The sequence below is a fragment of the Canis lupus genome, chromosome 21, assembly GCF_011100685.1.
Source record: "Canis lupus familiaris isolate Mischka breed German Shepherd chromosome 21, alternate assembly UU_Cfam_GSD_1.0, whole genome shotgun sequence".
NCBI classification, from domain to species: domain Eukaryota; kingdom Metazoa; phylum Chordata; class Mammalia; order Carnivora; family Canidae; genus Canis; species Canis lupus.
Window position 1 is genome coordinate 19,660,084 of NC_049242.1, and position 23,736 is coordinate 19,683,819.

At 46.6% G+C, this 23,736-nt stretch overlaps 1 protein-coding gene and 1 non-coding gene across 2 annotated transcripts in view; both read left to right on the plus strand.

Annotated features, from left to right (window-relative positions):
* Positions 1-23,736, plus strand: part of TENM4 (teneurin transmembrane protein 4) — a 729,276-nt gene that overhangs the window by 36,731 nt on the left and 668,809 nt on the right.
* Positions 1,607-1,675, plus strand: MIR708 (microRNA mir-708). Its single transcript, NR_049273.1, has one exon. It is a non-coding gene; the product is annotated as a microRNA mir-708 (primary transcript).

Sequence of the window (23,736 nt, forward strand, 5' to 3'; positions counted from 1 at the left end):
AGCTCAAACATCTTCATGGGCCCAGCTGTCTACTAAACTTGCAGGGTGGCTAGTGGATAGGGAGGACAGGTGGTGGGGGTACAGGTGTTAGGTGGAAGTTGCTTCTTGGGCACTGGCAATTACAGGACAGTGGAACAGCATTGCAGTTCAGTTTTGTTCTTCGTGTGTAACCTAGCTGGTAATAATAATGGGAGGGGGGCTCGATTTCACCAGTGAGTTGCCCCCCCCTTTGACCCCCTTTCTTTAGGGCAAGCCTCAGTTTCTTCATGTGCAAAATGGAAATATCAGTGCTTTCTCTGACCATCTCCCAGAGTAGCTGTAAGAACAAATGAGATGAAAAAAATGTACATGAGAGCATTTTGTAAACTGTAACGTGCTGTGTAAATGTAACTGATTATTATTTCATTTAAAAGACATTGTCTTGTTGGTATCTCATCAAAAACAGTGCTTGTCCTTTCATTTAGCCAAGGTGATGGTTAGCCGCGTGTGTCCTGAACATACATGGGGAAATCTCAGGTTAGTAGGGCTTTTGCTTTGTCCACGTGGTCTCCGAGCTGGAAAAGATGGAGCATTCCTTCACTAAAGGGCCATATCTTTTGAGTCTATTGACAGCATGTCGTGTGGAACTCAAAATTGCCTTCGTGAATGCAGATAGATTGCATCTATTAGTTCCTTCTTGTCATCATGACCTGTCAGAAGGGAAAATTAAATGTGCCTACAAATATTTCAATATTTATGCTGTGTGCAAGGTTTAATATTCATCTGGAGCAGTGAGTGGAAAGAGAAATAAAATCCACATCCTTTATTTTGGACCAGGATATTGCTCAGTTCAGCAAGAATTCTTTGAGCACCTTGTGGGAGCTAGGGTGTGTACAAAGTGCTAGGGTCTACAGAAGAAAGACTCCAAATTCTAACACTGACAACTTTCCATTTGCATATTCCTTTAGAAGCCATGGGAATCCAGGTCAGCTCCAGGCCAGTGATGAAATCTGCCCAGAGGTTGGGAAGAGGGAAGTAGGTGAAGTGTATGGCAGACTAGAGCAGAGGCATTTGCAGTGAAGTGGGAGAGAAAGAAGTGTAGGAGGGAGTTCATCAGCCGTCAGAAACCCACCCCTACCTGTCGGGATGTGGTATGTGCTTGTGAACAGGACCAAGAGATAAGAATCGGTAGCTCAGAGTCATAAGATCCAAAAGGCATTGAACATTTGCATGAGGAAAATGACTCTTGCCAAGTGTATTTTTTCCAGCAATGAAAAAAATGGATTTACAAACATGTTGTTAACAGCTGGGAAGGGGAGGGCTCTCCTGAAGGGGTGGGTGGTGAAAATAAATTGTAAAGTATATGTTGCTAATTTAAGATTACTTCGATAATTTAATTATCACTGATATTCGATGTTTTGAATATGTTGTTGACTTTTTTTTCTCAATGTCAATGTAAAAAATATGATGATTTCATAAGGTCACTCGTGACTTCATTCCCCTAACCCTCTTTTTTCCCCAGTAAGGTCCTAAATTCCTCAAGCCTGACTTCTGCCCCAGGGGATTTCAGAAACCTGACCCCCATGGTTGGCGAGGGACTGCTGTGTGTGAAATGGTAACTGCCCTCAAGGAGCTTACAATCTAGCTGGGGGTGAACGGCTTGCACATGAACGCAACTAGACTGTGAGCTTCTAGAGGGCAGGGACCTTACCCTAGTCATCTCTCTTCTCACCCTGCACACCCTCCCTGAGGGAACTCATCCATCCCATGGCGTCAACCACCACCTGTGTGCTGAGGACCCTCTAGGCCTGGACCATCTCCCGAATGTCACAGCCCACTCTCCGACCATCCACAGTCGTGGGATGTGGGATGCTCTACGGGCACTGCTGACTCGACCTGCTCACCGAAACCCAGCTTGTCCTCTCTCCTCTAGGCCAACCCTGGCCCCAGGGCTTGGGGCTCTGTCCCCCAGATCAAAGAACCAAGGGTCACTCTAACAGACTGAGCTTGATGGGAAAATGCTTATGTCTCAAATGTTGCGTAAAAAAGGGCCTATCAAATTGTTTAGACATAATGAGCTCATTTATGTTAAATACATAGACTGAAAGAGAAATGCTCAAGTATGTGTCAGTAGTTGCCTCTAGTGGTGAGAAACGATTGATGTTTTCATTTTCTGGCACTGTTGTGCTTTCTAAATCGTTTGCAAGAAGTATGTATTACTTTTATAACTAGCAAAAATGTCTACCAGAAATGCTTACAAGGTCTCAATTTGAGTGTCACCTTTCCTGGTCAGTATCCCTATGTCTTTGTGTCCCCCCTGGAGCCTGCGACTCTTATCAGCAACCTCAGCACCTGTACTTATCCTGTTGTGGGACTTTTCCCGCTGTGTTCTCTTTACAAGTTGGTTTCCCCTCTAGACTGTGAGCCCCTTGAGGGCAGAAACCATGGCTTATTTGTCTTGTGTTCCCAATGCCTAGCACAAGGCTGACACAGGTAAACACTCAATACGTTTGTTTTTTAAAACGGAGAAAGAGAGGGAGGAAAGGAGAAAGGAAAATTAAAAGGGAAAGGACATTGGGATTCTCAATTTTTAAAAAAAATTTCTATAGATCCCTTTTTTTCTCTAAGACCCTTTATTTTTTGATCTGTTGAACCAATGCATTTTAAAAGCAGTTTAAATATTTCTCATTTTTATTAATAAAAAATGATGTAAATGCCAATCGTTGTTCCCCTAGGAGTCTGGCACAGGTAAGCCCTATCCCAAGCCAGATTTGGGCAGAGCGCCCCCTGCCTGACACCCAGGGCATGACACTTAGGACTGTTGAATCCTGGAGTTGAAAGCATGTTCTATAGCATCTCTTTAAGTGGACAGTGGTGAACTGTAGTGTCTACAGGAGGGGGAGGAAAGGGAACAGATATAATAGGAAAACTAACAACAGCCAGCTTCTACTGTGTGTTTACTCTGTGCCAGGCTCTGTGCTAAGCATCAACATGCATTATCCTTTTCAACCCTCAAAATAGCACTGCGAGGTAGATACTATTATTATCCTCATTTTGTAGATGAGGAAACTGAGGCTTAATGATAAACCATATGGGGAACTGTGGTCTGGTGATTGCAGCACTTGAGTTCAATGTTGCTTTCCTCTTCTGGAGTTAGTAGGGGAGTGTTGAGGGGAGAGGATGAGAAGGTGCTCGGTGAACCAGTGGGGGGCATGTGCACTTGGAGAGTCTGGTTTGGTGAGGTTCTAGAATAGTGGTGCTTAGCAGTACACAAAGCCCTTCATGAGGTTTGAGGCACCCCTGAAATTGTAGGTGATGGGTTTCATAATATGTGCAGTTTTCTGGGAAATTCTTCAAAGGAGTCTGTGTGGTTAGAAAAATACATATATTAGTTAAGAAAACCATGGACTGGAGGAGAGTTGTAGTGACAGAACCTGGCTCCACACTGGGAAGGATTTAACCATTAAGTAATTAAGTACCACCGAGCAGAGAGAGAGAGAGAGAGAGAGAGAGAGAGAGATGTGGTCTTGTTGCTAAAGCATCTCTGAGAACTTGGAGAAATAATCAGAGTGTGTGTGTGTTTGTGCGTGTGTGTGTGTCTGGTTTTCTGTGTCTGTCTGGGTGTTTAGAACCAACTGATTACCAAATCAATCAACAAATATTTATTCAAGTAGAGACCTGATAGCTCTCTAGTTTGTCAGGGTTGTTTAAAGAAGGATTTCTGCCTTGTGTGGGAGTTAGGGCTAATGGGATAATAATAATTACCATTTATTGAGTACTGGCTGCGTGCCAGGCAACTCTGCTGGGCACTTTATATACACTAGTCCACTTAATCCTCACAACAACCCCAGCAAGGAAGGTTTTACAACCCAACTCCACAGAGGAGAAAGAGAGTTGGAATGTTTTACCTAATGTCATAGTAGCTTTAATTCATGCAAGTAGAGGAGCCAAGTTTGACTCTGTTTCCAAAAATCCACATTTTCTCTTCTGTTTCTCACTTTTTCTTTATGGGCAACGTGTGTATTTCCACCAGAAGTATGATCCGTGAACCTACCAATAAATAAACAGAAGTTACTGAAGCAAAGACTTGGTGTCTACCAGTCAGCCAGGCTGTTTTATAAAGGGCACTTTCCCTGGGCAGCATGTTGGACAGTATCCCCACCGAGATCTCTTCTAGCTTTAAGTTTTGATCTCAGATTTCAATAAATCAAAGTCTTTAATTATTCTGACAGAGCAGAGAATATCGCCCCCCCCACCCCAAGCTCCTCCCCCCTACCCTTTGTGGCAGAGATCACCATGTCTCTCTGCCTTCCTAAGATTGATCCTCATTCATATTTCAAGGGAGAAGAAAGTAGCCATGTAAATACGGAAACAACTACTCATTTCAGCTGATTCTCCTTACCCTGGGAAGAATATGGAGCTATAGATTTCTGCTGTCTAAAATAGTTGGAACCTGGGACACCCGGGTGGCTCAGCGGTTGGGCGCCTTCAGCCCAGGGCTTGATCCCGGGGTCCTGGGATCGAGTCCCACATTGGGCTCCCTGCATGGAGCCTGCTTCTCCTTCTGCCTTTGTCTCTGCCTCTCTCTCTGTGTGTGTGTGTGTCTCTCATGAATAAATAAATAAAATCTTTTTTAAAAAAAGATTTTAATTAATTAATTAATTAATTTATTTATTTATTATAGACATAGAGAGAGAGTGAGAGAGGTAAAGACACAGGAGGAGGGAGAAGCAGGCTCCATGCAGGGAGCCTGATGTGGGACTCGATCCCGGGGCTCCAGGATCGCGCCCTGGGCTGAAGGCAGGCGCCAAACCGCTGAGCCACCCAGGGATCCCCTAAATAAATAAAATCTTAAAAAAATAAAATAAAATAGTTGGAACTCAGGTGCCCAGTGGGTTGGTTTGACTTCATAAAGTTGCTGGCAAATCAGAGGAAGAGATGACAGGAGAAGTTCTAGCAGTCCTTTGCATCAGTGAGATTGGCCGGCTTCATGCACCTGGCTGTGGAGGCCATGCAGGGTACCTAGGGACATCACTGATGAACAGATCCTCTTCCCTCCTGGAGGATGAGGCCAGGCTCACTGGGCCCACGTGAGCTCACTTTTCCGCGTGGAATTACCACCCTTCCCTTTATGAGCCAGCCTGCTCATCCCTCTGTGCAGAAGGGATAGATGGAAGTGCCTTCTCTGCATCCCCTTGGCCAAACCCTGCTTACCCCTCAAGACTCAGTTCCCTGCATCCCTGCATTGGCAGTTCCTTATTTGTCTACCCCAGATCTGCTTTACTAGCCTCCTCTGGGGCCCCCACCTCAGTTCTAAAACCTCACACAATGTGGCTTTTATTTTATTTTTTTCAGTGTCTGTCTTTTGTCTTCTATTACAGAGTCAGGCACTCAAATATGTCTATCAAATGTACCTGGATAAATTCTGCCATTGGCCGGGAGCATGTTTTCTTTAAGGTCAGGTCGTATTGGGTCCATATTGCCTAGTACCATCACCTGGGTAGCAATGGAAGAAGCCCTCGTGTTTGTGGAGCAGTTTATGGCTTCCAGAGCGTGTTTGCATCCCTCTCCCCACTCACTCCCCTTCACATCTCTGCCAGTGAGCAGTAGCAAGTGCTATTAATATTCTCATGATATGGACGAGAAAACAGAGCTACAGGGAGATGAAATGATCAGCTCAGGGTCATGGAAGTGCAGCAGTGGCCTCCCGTCCACATCTCCATCAGGGCCCTGAGAGGGAGGGATGGGCAAATATCGCTGACTTTCAAAAGCACCTGACCCAAGTCTCAACCCAGATGAGACCCCCACCCCCATCCCCAACCTGGTCTGCCACTTAAGAAAATTTTCAGGCAGATGGAACCTTTGGATGTTGAATCCTGTTTTGAACCTGGGGTGGGGGCGGTGAGGGTCGGGGATGTCATCCTAGATTAAAGGACGCATGTGGTGGGGTGCTGGGAAACACAGGAAAGAAGGGAAAGCATAGAACTTGCAGCAATCTTGGAGCATGTTTCAGATTTTACACCTTCTGTCTGGGTGGGCTTCTTTATAATTTTTCTTGTACAAGCTAGGGCTAATGTAAATAAAGATGCAAATGGAAATTCGTTAATTTAAAAAAATAGTCTCTCGGAGCTTTAATTCTTCTTTGGGAGGAATGATAACAATAATAACTTCTGTGCGAGGTTGTCATGCCGATTTAATGAGAAACCACATATAAATGGGCCTTGTGTGGCAGCGTACAGTTGGCATTTTTAAATGCTAGACTGTTTCCCTTCTAGCTCTCCACCATGCAGCCTCCCTGTGACAGTATCTGTGGATTAGTTTGCTGATGACTTAGAATTTTTTTCAATTTAAATTCAATTAATTAACATTTATTACTGGCTTCGGAGATAGAGGTCAGTGCTGATGACCTTTAAGGCTCAGAAGAAGGGAGGGAAAAGAAGTCCTTTACCCCCACCCCTCCCACATATTGGACCATCAGAACTAGCCATCTCTGAAGATTTTTTTTTTTAAAGATTTTATTTATTCATGAGAGACAGAGAGAGAGAGAGAGAAGCAGAGGGAGAAGCGGGCTCCATGCAGGGAGCCTGACCTGGGACTCGATCCTAGGTCTCCAGGATCACACCCGGACTGAAGGTGGCGCTAAACCGCTAAGCCACCAAGGCTGCCCTAAAGATTTTGAGACAAGACACCTGTCCATTCTCAGGAGTCCTGTGACTACCAGACCTGAAGACTCCTTGCTTCTGCCTTCGTGGTTCCCAGAGCAGCCCAGCTGTTGGTACCTCCCCTTGCTCTGGCTCTATATCTTATCTCATTCCTTGTTGACTGTGAGTGGCAGTTACTTATGGCCTGGAAGGGAGTTATCCTGCCAAATATTTGAGAACAGCGGATTAACTCAGGAAACAGCATCTCTAGAGGAGCAGGACCGGAACATCTGTGGTGTCATCCAGTGGCCATACAGCACAGGGTCGAGAGGGCAGGCTTTGGGGGCAGTCAGATCTGGATTAGAATCCTGCCTCTGCCTCTTCCTGGCTTGTTCAGGTTACTCAGCATCCTGGACTTCTTCATTTGTAAGATGGCAGTGTTTGTAAAAATAATACCTATGCCATAGGGCTCTTTTGAGGATGAAATAAAATCGTGCCTGAAAACCACCAAGCACATTGCCTGGTAGGTAACTGACTTTTTTTTTTTTTAAGATTGATTGATTGATTGATTGATTTATTCATGAGAGACACAGAAAGAGAGAGAGAGAGAAAGAGAGAGAGAGAGGCAGAGACACAGGCAGAGGGAGAAGCAGGCTCCATGCAGGGACCCCGATGTGAGACTTGATCCCGGGACTCCAGGATCATGCCCTGGGCCAAAGGCAGGCACTAAACCGCTGAACCACCCAGGGATCCCGGTAACTGACTCTTATGTCCCTAGCTATGGCTAGGGCCGGATGGGCCTTGACTCCTGAGCTCCTGCTTTTCCCTGAATGTCGGCCTTTTGAATCCTTCGCTAACCCCTCAAGCCAGTGCCAGTGGTTCCCTTCCCATGCCCCATATGTCTGCCATGTGAATAGGAAGTACCTGCTGAAACTCCTCCATCCTTGACTTGGCTCTGAAGCCGCTTGGCACATCATTTGGGGAAATGTCATACAAGGAAGGAATGAGAGGCCGAGTTCCTTCTGTCAGTGATGGTGGCCCAGTCTTCCTCTATCATTGCCCCTGTAGACCTGGAAAGCAGCTTTCCTTTGAATGTGTCTTTCTGGGCTTTGGTGACTCATCAAGTTACTTAAGCTGTTCTCTGTCCTCTGCCTCTGAGAGATTGGGAGTGTGAACCAGAGAGGAGAGAGGGGTTGAGAGGCCCAGCAGCCACCATATCTGTAGGTCAGAGGGAATAATGCATTTTAATGGGCTGGGAACCACACAAAAGGAGGGGAGGCAGATGCTTCAGCTTGACCACTTATGGGCTATTGTATCCCTAGCTATTCCCCTGCCTGCCTCCCAATTAGGGCTGCAATTTGGCAGCCATTTCCTTGCTCCTGGGCAGAATGGGGCTCCTGCAAAAGTGTGAATACCCAACCGAGCTACTTTGGGAGCCAGGAAGGCAGAAGTGACGAGGCCATTCAGGTCTGGTGATCACAAGGCTTTTTCTTTTCTTTCTTTTTCTTTTTTAAGAGAGAGGCAGAGGGAGAAACAGGCTTCCTGCAGGGAGCCTGATGTGGGACTCGATCCCGGAACCCTGGAATCATGCACTGAGCTGAAAGCAGAGGCTCAACCTCTGATCCACCCAGGCATTCCCGATCATAAGGCTTCTATTGAGGACAATCCCCCTTGTCTCAACTTTTAGGCAGTGCTGGCTCCTGAGTGGCCCAGTACTTGGAGAGTTTTGTATGACTTTTCCCCTTCTCCTGGGGCTTGCAATGATGAGACAAGGAGCAAACCAATCTACAGATACTCCTGAACAAGACTAGATAGAAAGCATGACACAAAGAGCTAGGAAAGGCAACACACAAAAGGATGCCCATTGGAGCATACCACTGGGGAAAGTATTGAGAAATTGAGACTCACACTGTCGGGGCGGTGGAAAACCCGAGGAATAGTTAGGCTGGTTGAGAAAAGCTTATGGGACCAGGATTTCATAAAATGTATTGGCCACGAAGAAGTAAAGATGAAAGGAAAGGACAAAGGCAGGGGAAGTTCTGAGCAAAGTTACAGTCAAGAAAATAGGGGTATCTGGGTGGCTCAGTTGATTAAGCATCTGATTTCAGCTCAGGTCATGATTTCGAGGTCCTGGGATTGAGCCCCACCCACACCAGGCTCCCTCCTCAGCAGGGAGTCTGCTTCTCCCTCTCTCTCATGTTCCCCCTCACAAACAAACAAACAAACAAACAAACAAACAAACAAACAAATAATCCTTTTTTAAAAAAGAAAATAAGTGCATGAGGATCTGTTATTCATCACATATGTGCTGAGCGCTCAAAGCTTCTTATGTGTATGGTCCTTACACCCACAGTAAAGTAAGACTACAACAATGTCTCCATTGGGCAAACTGAGGCCAAGGAGCTCTAACTAGCTGTTTAGCTGCTTGAGAACAGGGAAAACATGTTCTATTGATCTCTGTATGCTGAGTACTGAGCCCCAGAACAGGCCTCTGAGAAATATTCAAAGGCATAGTTGGGCATGTAGCAGAGCCAGGATTCTAACTCAAGGTTCCCTAAAGCCTGTGTTGCCTGTCTGTTTGCTGGAATGGCTATAAAGTATTTGCAAATGAGGGTTGGGTGATGGGTATCTAGAGAGGGACTGGGAGAAATCCAAATAAGAGGATGAGATTCTTGCCAAAGCCTCTGGGAGTCATAGAAAGTTCTTGAGCTGAGGAGTGACTGGATGCCTGTGACCTTTTAGAACTTGTGTGAGTTTGTCATGGTGAGCCGGTGGCACACTTAAGGGTCATGTTTTCTGCTCTTGCTGCATTTCCTTGGAGCACGTGGATGCCACTTCCCCACTGATACCTGTTTCCTGCTGGCAGTTTCTTGTTCCAAGTGCCCTCTCTCTAGCCTATAAACTCTTATGTATTAGGGAGTGGGATCTTTGTACTCATCTCCATTCCTTCCATGCCTGGCCCTGGGATACGGTGGGTTCTTAGCTATGATGTGATGCATCAATTTTAGAAAAGGATAGTCAGTACCAGTTTGACTCATTCCCGGAGATGTCTTCCAGACAACAGGTCAGTGTGAGCACGGGATTGGCAGGCAAAGGCTGATGCGAAAGAGACGGGAGCAAGTGTAAGCATTAGGGGAGGAATTAATTCTTTTTCCTCCCCAACACTCTGATCATCTGTTAGGGAACTTTCTGTGAGGTAGCATGGTTGGAATGCTACCTTCCCAGAGCTGCTGTAGCAAAGAACCACAAATGGAGTGGCTCAAAACAACAGAAATGGGGGTGCCCAGGTGGCTCAATGGCTCAGGTCATGATCCCGGGGTCTTGGGATCTAGTCCCACAGCGGGCTCCTGCATGGAGCTTGCTTCTCCTCTCTCTGCCTCTCTCTCTCTCTGTGTCTCTCATGAATAAAACAAAACAAAAACAAATCTATTCTCCCCCAGTTCTAGGGGCTTGACGTCCAAAGTCAAGGTTTTGGCAGGGGTGGTGGTTGCCCACAGTCTGTGGCGGCCGTGACCTGTAAGTAATAAATGCAGTCTGCCCCTGTCCTCCCATGGTCGTCTTTCCCCTTGCACATCTCTGTGCCTTCACATGACATTCTCTCTGTTTCTTCTCCTTTATAAGAACACCAGTCCTATTAGATTATGGGCTCACTGGAATCCGGATGATGACCTCAGTTTAATTTACATCTTAATTACCTGCAAAGACCCTGTTTCCAAATAAGGTCACCAACCCAGGTCCCAGGGATTGGGACTTCAAAGTGTGCTTTTGGGAGACACAATTCAAACCCCAATAGTTGGTTATCACATATTAGGGGTAAATAGAGTAATACATTTATCTGGTATTTTACAGCTCATGAGACAGTGATTATCGCATTAAATTCCTACAAAAATCCTAAGGGTAAGTGGCATAATCAGCTCTATTAGAGATGCCAGAACTGAGGTTCAGAAGGTGATTTGCAGAAAATCATACAGCTAGGAAGTGAAAGGAGAAGAGCTGGAAGCTGGGAAATCCAACTCAGATCTGGCCTGTTCCCTTCTGACTAAGTCACCCCTCCACGCGTGCCCAGAGCACTCAAGGCCCCTCAGGAGAGCCAGGCTCTCAGTGGGTGCTTGCTGGCTCCACCTACATTCCATGCTGTTTCTCTGGAGAGAGCCTTTAAGGATAGCAAGCCCCACAGTTACTGAGCATCTTAGAGAGTAAACCAAATTTTGGGAGAACTAGGGTTTAGCTGTCGGCAGGCATTTCTGTGGGGGGAGGCGCTCATTTCACTCCAGGTTGAGGGGAGCCAGGGTGGCAATTCTCATTTTCTGACTTTCCAAGAGCAAGCCTGAGGCCAGTGTTCAGTTTCAGAAGCTTCTTGCCCTCTTGTCTGGCCCCCTCTGTCCTTCTGGCCTACCCTTTCTCTGTTCCTCACTCCCTGACACAGCTCAACACCCCCCTGGCTTCACCACCTTCTGGAACATTCCTTCTCCCCTTTTGTCCAGCAGTTACAGACTCAGCTTGTCTCTGGTTCCCATGCACATCTGGGAGTTCCCACCTCTGCTCCTTGTGGGACAGTTTTTCCCCAGGGCCATTTTTCTCAGCCTGCCTTTCTTTCATCTTCCCCTCATTTGCCATTGCCACAACGGAGGAGCTACCAAAAGGGCTGGCACCGTCTTGCTACGTAGAGGCTCCACAAATGGGAGACAGAAGCTGTGCTTTCACCCCTTCCTGGGAGATCATGACACTCTTCTAATCACCGAGGACAGATGCATGATGCACAGCTTTGCTCACATCCCAGTTAGTCTCTAAAGGCATCCTGTGAAGAAGGTAGCATCAGCTTGGCGTACAGATGAGGAATAGAGGCCCTCAGATGCCTGGCAACTTACCAGGGGCTTGAGTTTGCATATGACCATCACCATCTGCCAGTCATGTCACTCTGGGCAGGCAAGCTGCTTCCTCTGCGAGCCTCGGGGCCCCTTCTCTACAAGGAGGTGACCTCTATTCTGCAGGCTGTTTGAAGGACCAGGCCTAGTAACCACTGTGAGCATACTTGCCTGGAGCATAGTAGGCACTCAGTTCATTGTAGGTGGATTTTAGAACAGAAGGAAAGGGGAACCTTGTTTCCTACAAGGAAAAGAGGCCAGGCTGTTGAAGGTGAGGAGGAGGGACAGGACCTGTGGTGTCCAGGGGGTAGATGAGGGAGTAGGGGTGGAGCCAGGATCCCACACGGAGTCACACGAGGTGGACAGCCATGGAGACAGCATGGATGATCACCTGGTTCTTCCTGTCTCTTCACTCCCTAACCATGTGTGGATCACTGTGTCCTTTCCCAGTGTTACAGTGCTGGGGATCCAGATTTCATTTGGGATGAGAAGTGAGAAAAGACAGCAAGAAAGGTCAGGCTGGGTGCTTGAAGCCGCCCAAGAATCAACCTCGCTTGACGAGGAGGAAGCGCAAAGGTCTATGCCTGGTGCTCCTGGGTCTGGGAGCAGGAACTGTGCAGAGGGCTCTGCAGTTTTCCCTGGGCTGCTCCACAAGTGGGTAGTGGAGATCGGGACCCATATTTCCCATTGCCAGCTTAGTATCCTGTCCCCCTGTATGCCACGGGATGAGGGGTGTGGGGCTGGTGCCTGGATAGCACTTGGGGAGATGGGGGCCCTTTTGGCTGATTGTCCACTTCCTGGTTGCTGTGTTTGTGTGTGTGTGCTTTTCTTTTTGACTCTAAACCTTTGCCATCTGGGAGCTTATATAGAATCATTATATGGGTGTGTTTCCTTGCTGAGACTTTCCTTTACTAGGAGGGGCTTTTCACTAGCAAGCAATGCAGCCATCTTGCCTGCTAATTTAGCCTGTCACTTCAGTGCCCCAAGGCTATTAGCAATTTACAGAGTGGGTATCTCCCAATTAGCCTATGAAGTAATTATTCATTTGCCTTTCTCCTTCTGCCTCCAAGTGCACAACATGCCTCCCTCCTGCCCTGCTTCAGCACAAGCCTTCCAACCACCCTGAATTTCCCAGAGAGCAAACATCCGAAGGAGAGTGTGAGCCATCAGGGCTGTGAGACAGAGCTTAGGGCTTCCACTCCCACAGAACCTGCCCCACTTCTACACCCGTCCTGCAGTGTGCCCGGGGCGAAGCCACCGAGATGCTTGCTCTCCTTGACCTCAGACGTCGAGTTTCTGTTCTGAGAACAGTTGGATGGAGTCTGTGTTGGTTATAAGGTCGATGTTTTTTGAACTATCCACCGCATAATGAGAGGAAAGCCGATTTTATTTCTTGGTTCTTGCTAGAAAACACCCCCTATTGACTTCTTTTTCAAAGAGAAATAAAAAGTCATTTGGTTATGGGCAAACACCAATTTTCTGTATCTTTTGGTTGAAGGGATGAGAGGAGTGATTACAGCTGTCCCTTGGAAATAATAAATGCGTGTCCATAGTCTATCATCCAAAGCCCTTGGGGTCAAATGTGTTTCAGAACTTGGCATGGTTTTAGATTTTAGAAAGGAACTAGGGTGTGTATACTGTATATTATGTAATACGCCCGTGGAGTCTGGGGCAGTGCTCCATAATCAAACCCATTAATTTTTCTGCAGTGAACTGTTCACACTAAGTGGAAGAAATAAAGACAATAAATAGCTTCACATCACTTCGGGTCAGGTTTTGTCACCAAATGAGTTATTAAAAAATGAAAAATCTTTTGAGTTGAGAATTTTTTGAGGGTCAGGATGGGTAAGAGCCTGTGGCTCTATGATAAATATTTACTACTTCACTACATAAATCCATATAGAGATGAGAATCGTCTGTGCAAGGCTGTAAAAATCAGCTTTCTGGAGTTCTTGAAGATGTGAGGAACTCAGGTATGCTGGGGGAACCTCGTTCAGTTTGGCATCCCAAAGGCAGGACCTGCAAAATGCTCAGTAGGTACACATTCCAGCAGGCTCACTGTTGCCACAAGGTCTGCTGGATCCCAGTAGCTGGCCTAATTGCTAAAATTACCATAGAAAATGAAAATAACTATCAAACAATAACAATAGCTCATGCTTACAGAACACGTACTATTGCCAGGCACTGTTCCAAATGTCCTACAGATTTTAACTCACTGAATTCTCATGACTACACTGTCAGATATTTTTATAAATGACTCACCTAAGATCACACAGCTAGTAAGTGGCCGAGCTGGGCTTGGGTCTCCAGCATTTACACTTTCAGCTGTACTGCCTCTCTGCATTGTCCACTCCAGCCAGACTCAAGCAATAAGAGGAATTAAAACTGCCCAAAGGGAACCAGCCTAATGAAATACTATGCATTGCTGAGCACTTATCATGCACCAGGTGCTGAACTAAGCACTTTGTATTACCCTGTTAAGCCTCTCAACCATATAGAGAAGAGTCACAACCTTCCTTTTCTAGAGGAAGGAACTGTGGCTCAGAGCCATGAGGACATGGCAGGATCAGGATTTGAACCCAGGGCCAACAAGCACTGGAGCCAAGGAACCCTATGGAGTGAGATTACAGGTGCTGGCATCTAGGAGCTTACATGGAGCTTCAGGGACATATGTGTGTGACACAGAGACAAAAAGGACATTCTGAGAATGGTTAGGGGCCAGGCAGATGGTCTTGGCAGAACTCAGAGTGGGCGTGAAAAGACTCCACACTGGCTAAGGTTTAGCTTCTCCCTGGGCCTGTTTCCTGTCAGTAAAATGAGGAGGTAATACCCACCTCACCTTCCATACTGGGTGGGACCTGGGGTTCAGGGAGCCAAAGGATTTTAAGGCACAGTTCAGTTCTTTGCTTTTTTGTGCATGCGAAGATGTACCAGGAAGAGAACTATCTTTAAGTGTGCCAAAGACCAAATGGGATCTTGCAGAAGAAGAGTGGAAGGCAAAGGGGTTGTCTCCCTCTACATGCGCTGGGACAAGCTTCAGGGTTCCCCTCCCTGGCCAGGATGGAGACATGATGGTGCTGCTGGCTCTGTCTTTGGTGGTCTCAAGGACACCTGGAATTCCCTCACATATACATCAGCCACCAAGCCCTGTGTATGTCACCTTCTCCTCCCATCTTTTGAGACCTGGGCCTGCCCACCCCATCTCCATCCCACTGCTCTGGTTCATGTCACATTTTCCTGGGCTGACACCAAAATGATGGCCACTTCTCTGGCCTCCCTAACACAAACCCACATGTTATGCTCTTGCTCCAAACCATTCCATCTCTCCCCATCAATTATGGCAGAGGTTAGCAAGTATTTTCTGTAGAGGCCAGGTGGTAAATATTTTAGAGTTTGCAGCCCAAGAGGCAAAATTGTGGATGTTATGTGAATAATAAAAGAGAAAACAATTTTTTACATACCTTTTTTAATGAATGAAGCTCAGAATATTATAGTAATTGAATATTGTTTTTGTAATACAGGTGTACAGAGGAGAAGGATGGAATTTCATTTTTAGGAGAGGAGATACCATTTTGATTAATTGGAGTTCAAATGGGGGTTTGCTTCACTGGAGTTAGTAGTGTTCCTGACCATGAAATTGATTGCAGTTGTTTACTGGTAAAAACCATTCTTAGTTCTCAAGGTTAAAGTAATGGCTTTGACCCCAGGCCTGTAGTTTGCACATCCCCGAACTATAGCAATGCCTCTCCATGCTGGCTGCATGTTGAACTACCACCTGGGCCACTTCTAAGAAGCACTGATGATGGGTCCAAGCCTAAGCCCACTAAACAAGCATCTGCAGGCACAAGGCCCAGACTTGAGGATGTCTCGAAGATGCACAGAGATTTAGATATGCAGCCAGGACTGAGAACCACTGGCCTGCAGGACAGAGTCTGTGGGGGGCCCACCCTGATCTGGTGCTGCCAACCTCTCCAGCCTCTTCACTGGATCTCCTTGTCTACCCTCAGTTCTGGCAATGCCAGGGCAATTTCTTCCTTCTGGGTTTTGTTCACATTGGCCCCTCTGTTTGGAAATGTCCATGTCTAACTCTTCATCCTTTAAGCTCTAGCCCAGGTGGCCTCTCCTTTCTGGTTCCAGAGCCCCTTGTATTTCTTCACATGTTGGCATGCAGTGCCCACATTATAATTGTCCATTTATCTATTGGAATCCTCCAGACGTCAGCCCCATGAAGGCAGGGCCTAGACTCCTAGACTCCTAGACTCCTAGACTCCCTCTTCTCTGGATGCCCTGTGTCCAGCCAACACCAGGCTGAACCCCATCCATCCATGCTGAGTCAGTGTTTGCTGGACGAGGGGAAGAATGCAGGAACCAGCTTGGGGGTCCTAGGTCGGGCCCTGCCCCTGTGAAGAGCATGCCCCCAGTGAAGGGGCAGCGTGCTTGCTTTCCAGTTCCTGGTAATCAGAAGTTTATTTTCTGGGAATCTCATGTTTTCTGTGACTTGTACTTTCTCACATTGTGACTTGGCACTGGTTTTAAGGAAACAGAGTGGTTTTTCCTTGATTTTTTTTTTTTTTTTTTTTTTCTGTCTGTCTGTGAAGAATTTTGCTGCTGGAAAACTTAGCCCATGTGTGGTTAGAAGAAAAGAAAGTGCGGCTGCCATCTTGGCAGGCAGCATCCTGCTGTGTGCTTTCTGTCATCTTGATGCAGCCCTTGCTGTCACTGTCCGGATCAGCCCTGATTGGGCGCACTGCTCTGCTGCTGTGACTCATGCCTGGTTCTAACCCACTGGAGGTGGGATGGCTTTCATCTGTACACAGACTCTCCAAACATTTCAAGACTATCTGTAAAGGGCCCTGGCCACCTTCAACACTCAAAGTATCTTTTGTTTGTGTCTTGTTTTGTTTCGTGGTGGTTTATTTTTAAATATACAGAAGGTAAAGTGATGGCTCCTGTAGGTCCCAGGTTGTAAGAGACTCTTAGGTATAGTAGTGAAGGAAGGGGAAACTTGTTTACAGAGCGCGTGCTCGGTGTGCCAGGTGCCATATGCGTGTGTATGCCTTTTTAAAAAAATTTCATTCTTGCAACAACTCTGCAAGGTAGGTGGTATTTCAATTCCAATTTTTACCGAAAAGGAAACTGAATACCAGATAAAGTGCCTTGCCCAAAGTCGCACATAATTAAAAGGTACAGCAGCCAAATTCTGTGTGCATGTAAACCTTTTATCAACATATAATATGCATAAACAAAAGTACACTACCTCTAAATGTATAGCTCAGTGAGTTTTTCACAGTGAAAATACTTATGGAAGCAGAACCTTCACCACAAAACAATGTTAGCACCTCCTGAGGTCCCCCCCCCCCAGCTGGGCCCCTCTCAGTATGGTTCCCCTCAGTTCCAGCAAGGATAACTGCTATCCTGACTTGGGACACTACAGATTTGTTTTGCTTGTTTTCCAGCGTAATAGAAATGGAGTCATGGAGCACATTCTCTTTCATGTGTGCTGTGTTTACTCAGCCTTCTATTTGGGAGATGCATCATGTTGTTCCACACGGTGGTAGTACGTTCATTGTCTTCTCTGTAGGTTTCGTCCTAGTAAACGTATCCATTATTTCTTCACTGTACTGTTGGTCGTTTGGTTACTTTCCAGTTTGGGGTTATTACAAATAGTGCTTCAGCAGATATTCTTGGCATATCTTTTGGCATGAGTTTCATCCAAGGATTGGAGTTTCTGGTTGTAGGATACATGTTCAGATTCAGTGGGTACTGCATATTGTTTTCCAGAGTGATTATACCAACTTACCCTCCCACCAGAAGTGCATGAGAGTTCTGATGGCTCTGTGTGTTCCCTAACCACTGTCTTTTTTTTCACTTTAGCCTTTTTGGTGGTTTTAGAGTTGTATCTCAGTGTGGCTTAATTGGCATTTCCCTAGTATCTAATGAAGTGGAACACCTTTTTAATATGTTTATTGGAACATTGGGATATCCTATTTTGTGAAGTACCTACTCAAGACTTTTTAAAATGAGACTGTCTGCTTTTTTCCTTATTTATTTGTAGGAATTCTTTACATATTCTGGCACAAGTCCTTTGTCAGATAGTGACAATCTCTTCTCTTATTCTGTGGCTTGTATTTTTGCTCTCTTAATGGTATCCTTTGATAAGAAGAAGCTGCTAATTTTGATGCAATCCAGCTTTTCAGGTTGTTTTTCCTGTTTAGTCAGCACATTTTATGTTTTGTTTAAGAAAACTTTGCCTGCTCCAAGGTCATGAAGATGTTCTCTTGTGTTTTCTTGTAAAAGTTTTATTATTTTCCCTTTTACATTTAGATTTGCAGTCCATCTGGAATTGATTTTCTTGTCTGGTGTGAAATAGAGGTCAAGGTTCATTTTTTTATATGGGTAACCAATTGGCTTAAGCACCATCTATTGAAAAGACCCCCTTTTTTTCCCAGCACTTTAGTGTCATCTTTGCCAGCTACCAGGTGACTGCACATTTGGACTTTTGGACTCTTAGTGTCAAATTTTTTGGCCCGAGTTGATTCCAAAGTGTATCTTCTTTTCATTATTCTATAATGGAAAAAATGTAAGTGATTTTGGAACAAGCTAAAGAGGAAAGGTCATAATATGCTGTCTTTGGGGTAGGAAGGCTATCTCAGAGACATGGCAGGTACTCAGAGTCATCCCCAGTGGCAAAGGGGGTTGGCTGGGCCAGAGGAATGGGGTAACCAGGAGGGAGGAGGGACAATTAGAACCTGTATTACACACTAAGGTGTTAGGAAGCGAGTCTGAAACCCATGACCTTTGAAAAGCTTTAGTGGGGTAATCTCATAGGACAGGAGAAAAATAGTTTTCCTATAGCTATAAAGTAAAGCAAATTGGTAGACAAGGGGTTATTTGTTAAGTAGAGTTTGTAACAGATTTTAATGAGGGTACATACTTTGTATTTAGGGATTATTAGCTCTTCAAAATCTTGTTCTAACTGGGTTATTAATTATATTCTTTGATTATAGAAGTTAATCCATATATACTCTCTTCTTAATAGAGGATTATACTTCCTGTAGATGAGGCACAAGTAAATAAAAGAGTCCTTATTAACTTAGCTTCTTTCAGGTTTCTTGATTGAAAACTCTTCACCCTCTGAGTTGAAACTACATGTTCTAAATGGTCTATGGACATCATTGACCATCTGCAGAAACACTCAAAATGTGGATAGTGAACGTACATCAGTGGTTCTCAGTCTGGGCGGCACATTTGAATCACAAAGGGGGAGCTTTGAAAAAAAATGCTGGTTTCTGGATGGCAGCCCCAGAGATTCTAATTTGATTGCTCTTGGGAGCAGCCTGGACATCAGGATTCCTGAAAACTCTTCCAGTGATTATAAGTTGCAGCTGCAGTTAAACCCCATAGGCTGAAATCGAGTGGCTTCACTCTCCTGGGACTTGCCTTCTATTCACTCCATGCCAGTTTGGGTGGCAGCTTTCACTTACTGTCCATTGTCATCGTTCTGTGATAGCAGGCTCTGGGATGTGCAGGGATCTCTCACTACGGGTTCTTCCCAACCATCCATTCAGACACCCCACTAAGTAGGTGGGAGATCAAGGATGGAGAGAGGTAGTGGTTGGTGCATGTCCATACAGCAGGTGAGCCAGTGATGGGCTAAGACCAAAACCCAGGCTTTCTGAGTCACAGGCAGACCTGGCAGTGTCAGCAGAAGGACAGGGATGAAGAGAAGGGCAGAGAAGTGGGTGCCCCTCACTGGATGGAAGGACACTAAACAGGGAAGCTCCGCAGTGTGAGGAGCAAGGACAAGGCTGGGCATGGATCAGATGACCCATGCCTGATGCTAAATGAATCCATGAGGCCTGCCTGCAAAGCCTTGTGCTCTTACTATTACATTATGACTCTCTTTCACCGGAGAAACACTGACTAGGTCCTACTGAGAAATGCAAAGGAATCGTGTGCCCCTGGGGCCCTCTGCTGTGTGTGCATCCTGTGCGTCATCCTGAAGCCTGGGTTTAGAAGGCTGCAGATTAGTATTGCTGTGGCATTGGGCCAGAATCCACAGTCACCCAGCTGAAGTGCACGTGGGCATGTGTGTGTGTGTGTGTGTGTGTGTGTGTCTGGTTGGCTGTGTTTTAGCTGATGAATCAGGGGGAAGGGAAGAGTGAGGGACAGGTTATCTTTATCCTAGTGCAGGTTTCTGTGGTCATTCAGTAGAAATATGAAGTTCCATAGTCTGGCAGTGTCCAAGGGCAGGGACCACGCCTTCTGCAGCCATTCAACTCTGTACCATAGTGTCTGGGACAGGGCTCAAAACGCAGAAGTTTCTCAGGGCAGGTTTGCAGAATGAATGATGAATTGAAAAATCTCTATTATTCTTTCTAATATTTTGTTGACCAAAGATGTGGGTAGTGTGGTGTGCTGCTTTAGATGAGGGTAAAAGACAGAAACGTATATGGGTACATAGTGGGTGGTAGGGAGGGGAGGAGAGGAGAGAGAAACACAACAGGTGCTTCTCCTTGGCTGTAGGACACCGTCTCTTGCTGAGCACCCCTGTATCTGCAGAGCCCACACATGGTACAGAATCCCAGAACACATCAGTGAGGTGGTGACTGAGCAAGTATATTCCTTACCTCATTTGTGGCACGAGCTTAAAATAATGGCAGTTCTTTTCCTAATTTGCCTACTGTCAGAGTCCCACCAGAAAATTAGAATTCATCACAGATGGTTCAAATGAGGAGACTTTAATGAAGGCGCTATTTAGCAGACATGGGACAGGGTTGAGGGAATAAATGAGATGTTGAGGCCATCTAGGTGGGTGGAGCCCAAACCACCCCAGGTCTGAAGGGCCAAGGAGAAAAAGTGGTATTTCTGGAACCCAAGGAGAGTAGGGGTGTGTGGGGGGGGGGAGTGGAATGCCCCATTGAAGAGGCTGTAGGCAGGAGCTGTGGTTGTGGAGGATGCAGCCCCAAAGCAGAGAGGGAACGGAGTAGAAAGCCTTTGGTCTTCTGCTCTCCCATCTCTTCAAGTGGCTTCCATCAGCCCAAGTGCTGGTGCTGCCCTACAAAAAAACCCAAGGGGTGCATCCACTGGGACATCCTCCCTGGCTCAGAGTAGGGCATAGAGCGGTGAGACATGGTGAGAAGGCAGGTGGTGGCAGTTGGAGAAGCCACCACACGTTCAGGGAAGAGTCTGTAGGGGCAAAGAGAGACCCAGGAGACAAGGAAACAGATCTGTAGGCAGAACATTCCTGCCCTCTGTCCCTGGGGAATGTGAGCTTCAGGGAAGTAATTATATCATCTCCAGGAATCTCATCCTGGACCCATAATTACATGTACAGGAATTTTTTAAAGAGTTGATGGCAGTGGTTTTAATGTCTCATAAATATTCCTCTAAGGAATCTCCCCACAAGAGAGGAGTGGTTTTGTTTTTTAGGCCTAGAGCCAACCCCAAGCCATTGGAGATGAGGCTCCCAGGCTCTTCTCGGGAGGAGATCTCATGGTAGCACCCTTTCCCTTCCTCCCTAACCCCCAGCTCCACTGGGGGCTCAGGCATGTTGGCTCCAGGTGCTCTGGACCTCAGAATCCTTTCGATTCTTCTTTGTGAGGAGCTTCCTTCAGGAAGTCTTACCAGGGACTTACCGGTGGAGTTACTGATCTCTCAGAGCTCAGGGGAAATGTGGGTGCTGGTAAAAGCTTCTTTGGGAACTCCATGTTTGCTTGTTTTGGCTAAATTCTGGACTAAGAGTGGAATGTGCATAAGTAGGAGGCTTTTATTCCACTAAAAGCAAAGTGTCTATAAGGCAGAGGGAGGAAATATGAAGCAGAAAAACAGGAGCATATGTTGGAAGCCCCCAGGTTAAGGAAAATGTTCACTGAGACTGTCTCCTCTACTCCTCAGAGAACCCCCTGACAGGGCCACTGTCTACTCAGTTGAACTGGCTCAAGAGTTGCCCAGGCTGATGGCTTAGATTTGAACCTCAGCCCTCCATTATGAGCTGTGTGGCCTTGGGCAACTCCCTATCCGTCTCTGATTCTGTTTTCTCCTTTGTAAAGTGGCATCATAATTATGCCTGTATTGAGATAATTTATGCAAAAATCTTCTATCATTGGGCATATGCCTAAAGTTCCTAAATGTAAGCTGATTTTGAAGCCACTGTTTGGAGTGAACCAAAAGCCTCATCCTTTCTGTTCTCATATGGCCTTGCTTGTAGCTCTGCATCAGTGCCTCCCCACCCCCTTGTCTACCTTCCCCACTAGCCTGGCAAGTCCTCGGACCCGAGTGCCTGCCTTTCATACAGAGTGGGAAGCAGTCATGATGTGTTAAACGAATGATGGAATGGTGAGCAGGTGGTGGGGACTCTGGAAATACAGGGTTGGCTCTTACATATTTGAACCACTGCAGAAGCTGTGGCTATCATGGACAGGGAGCCCTGGAGCATTCCAGAGGCCTGATGCATTGAGAGAGCTGTGCACACTGGCTCTTTTCCTCCTGAAGTTTTTTTCAGGCCATTTATGCTGGAGCATGATTGCAGAGTTGGCTACAGTTACTGCCTGCCTGAGGGGGCCTTGTTTTGAAGTTCTAGGTTGGACTTAGCTGCCCCCTGACCGACCACTTGAGAAGCCTGATAATGGCAGGGAATTGGGCCACCCGAGGAGGGCAGTTACCAAGGACAGGTGGAGCTGATACCGCAGGAAAGTCAGCAGGACTATTCTTGTGCCGAAGAGTCAGGACTGTGGGGGCCTGTCCCCGGATCTCAGAGCCTCTGGAGAGGCCCACTGTGTGTTGGTCTCCTGCACTGGGCCTTAGCATAAGTTGTCTCCTTGAATTCTCACAGAACTCTAAGGGCCAAGAAACCAAGATTCAGGACGCTTTATTATCCCGCTGGTGGTCACACAGCATGCATTCGGCTCCAGACCTTGCTGCATAGCCTCTCATACTCAACACTCCTTAGTCGACTTCCGGTTGCACACTGAGGAATCTTCAGTATCCAATTCTGAGTCATGGATCTGCTGCCATTCCCTGAAGAATGAATGCAAGGAGCTGAACATTTCCCCAGGTCTCTTCACTGGGGCACCTGTGCCAGGAGATGCTTGGCTATAAAAGCCTTCTGTGATCAAGTTCATCTGGGAAATTGTCCCCTGGGAGAGTCGTAGTGCACATTTCCAGGTTTAAGATCCTGAGATGTCCTGCAGTGAGGAAGCCTTATTGAACCAGCTTTTCCCAAGCCTCTGTGACCAAGAACCTCTGTTCGTCTCTGTTAACATATTGCAGAGCCTAGTAAACGCTGAAATAGGTGCATCAGCCTTGTTCCTTAGATCTAACTCGGTACACGGGTCCCCAGGGTGGGGAACCCTGCCTGACACTGCCTAGCCCCTGAAAGAGCTTGGGACTCCCACTTCCAGGATTCAGAATCATAGTCCAGTCCTGTATCGTCCCTCATTCCCATTGGTTTCACACTGTCTTGATGTGGAAAATACCCATGTATGCTGCTCCCAAGAACTACCAGTAACTTAAGAGAAAGACAAAAACCAGAACTTGTTTGGGTGATTTTGATTTGCTTTTCTCATTACATGTTTACTGCATTTCCAAACATGTCTGCCATCCTACATCCTTTTATAAAGGGACTTTGGGAGGCTCACATGTGTATGTGTTGGGGAAGAGAAGGTCATGTAGACAGAGAAAGGTTGTTCCAGTTCCCTCTGCCCACCTCGTCCTCTACCTCTGACGGCTTTACAGAGAACAGAAGAGGGGTAAGGAGCACTTGAAGGCAGCTGGACCACCACATGTCCAAAACAGAGCCCTGAATTGCAGTGGTCCCCCCACCCTGCCCCCACTGAGCCAGAATCTTCCCCATCTCGTGCTCATCTGTAAACAGCACCACCAATGGTCCAGTTCCTCAGGCCTGAATTGAACAAGGCATCTGGATTTCCCTTGCCCTCACCCCCCTCAGCCCATCCTCCCAGGGTGGTTAGAGGAAGAGCAGTTTGGTGTGTGGGCTCTGAACCCCAGTGGTCTCGGTTCAGATCTCGCCTGTACTCCATCCTGACTGGGTGGTCTTAGGGAACCTAACCTTTTTGGTCCTCAGTTTTCTCACCTGGAGATAATAGGCGGACTGACCTCACAGGGCTGCCGGGAGGATCGCATGAGAGAGTGAATAATTAGTGCTTTATACAGTGTTAGACGGCACTCAGATAAATGTCAGATATTATCAGCACTCCTCTCTTCATCTTGATTGGTGTTACCCTGGCCCA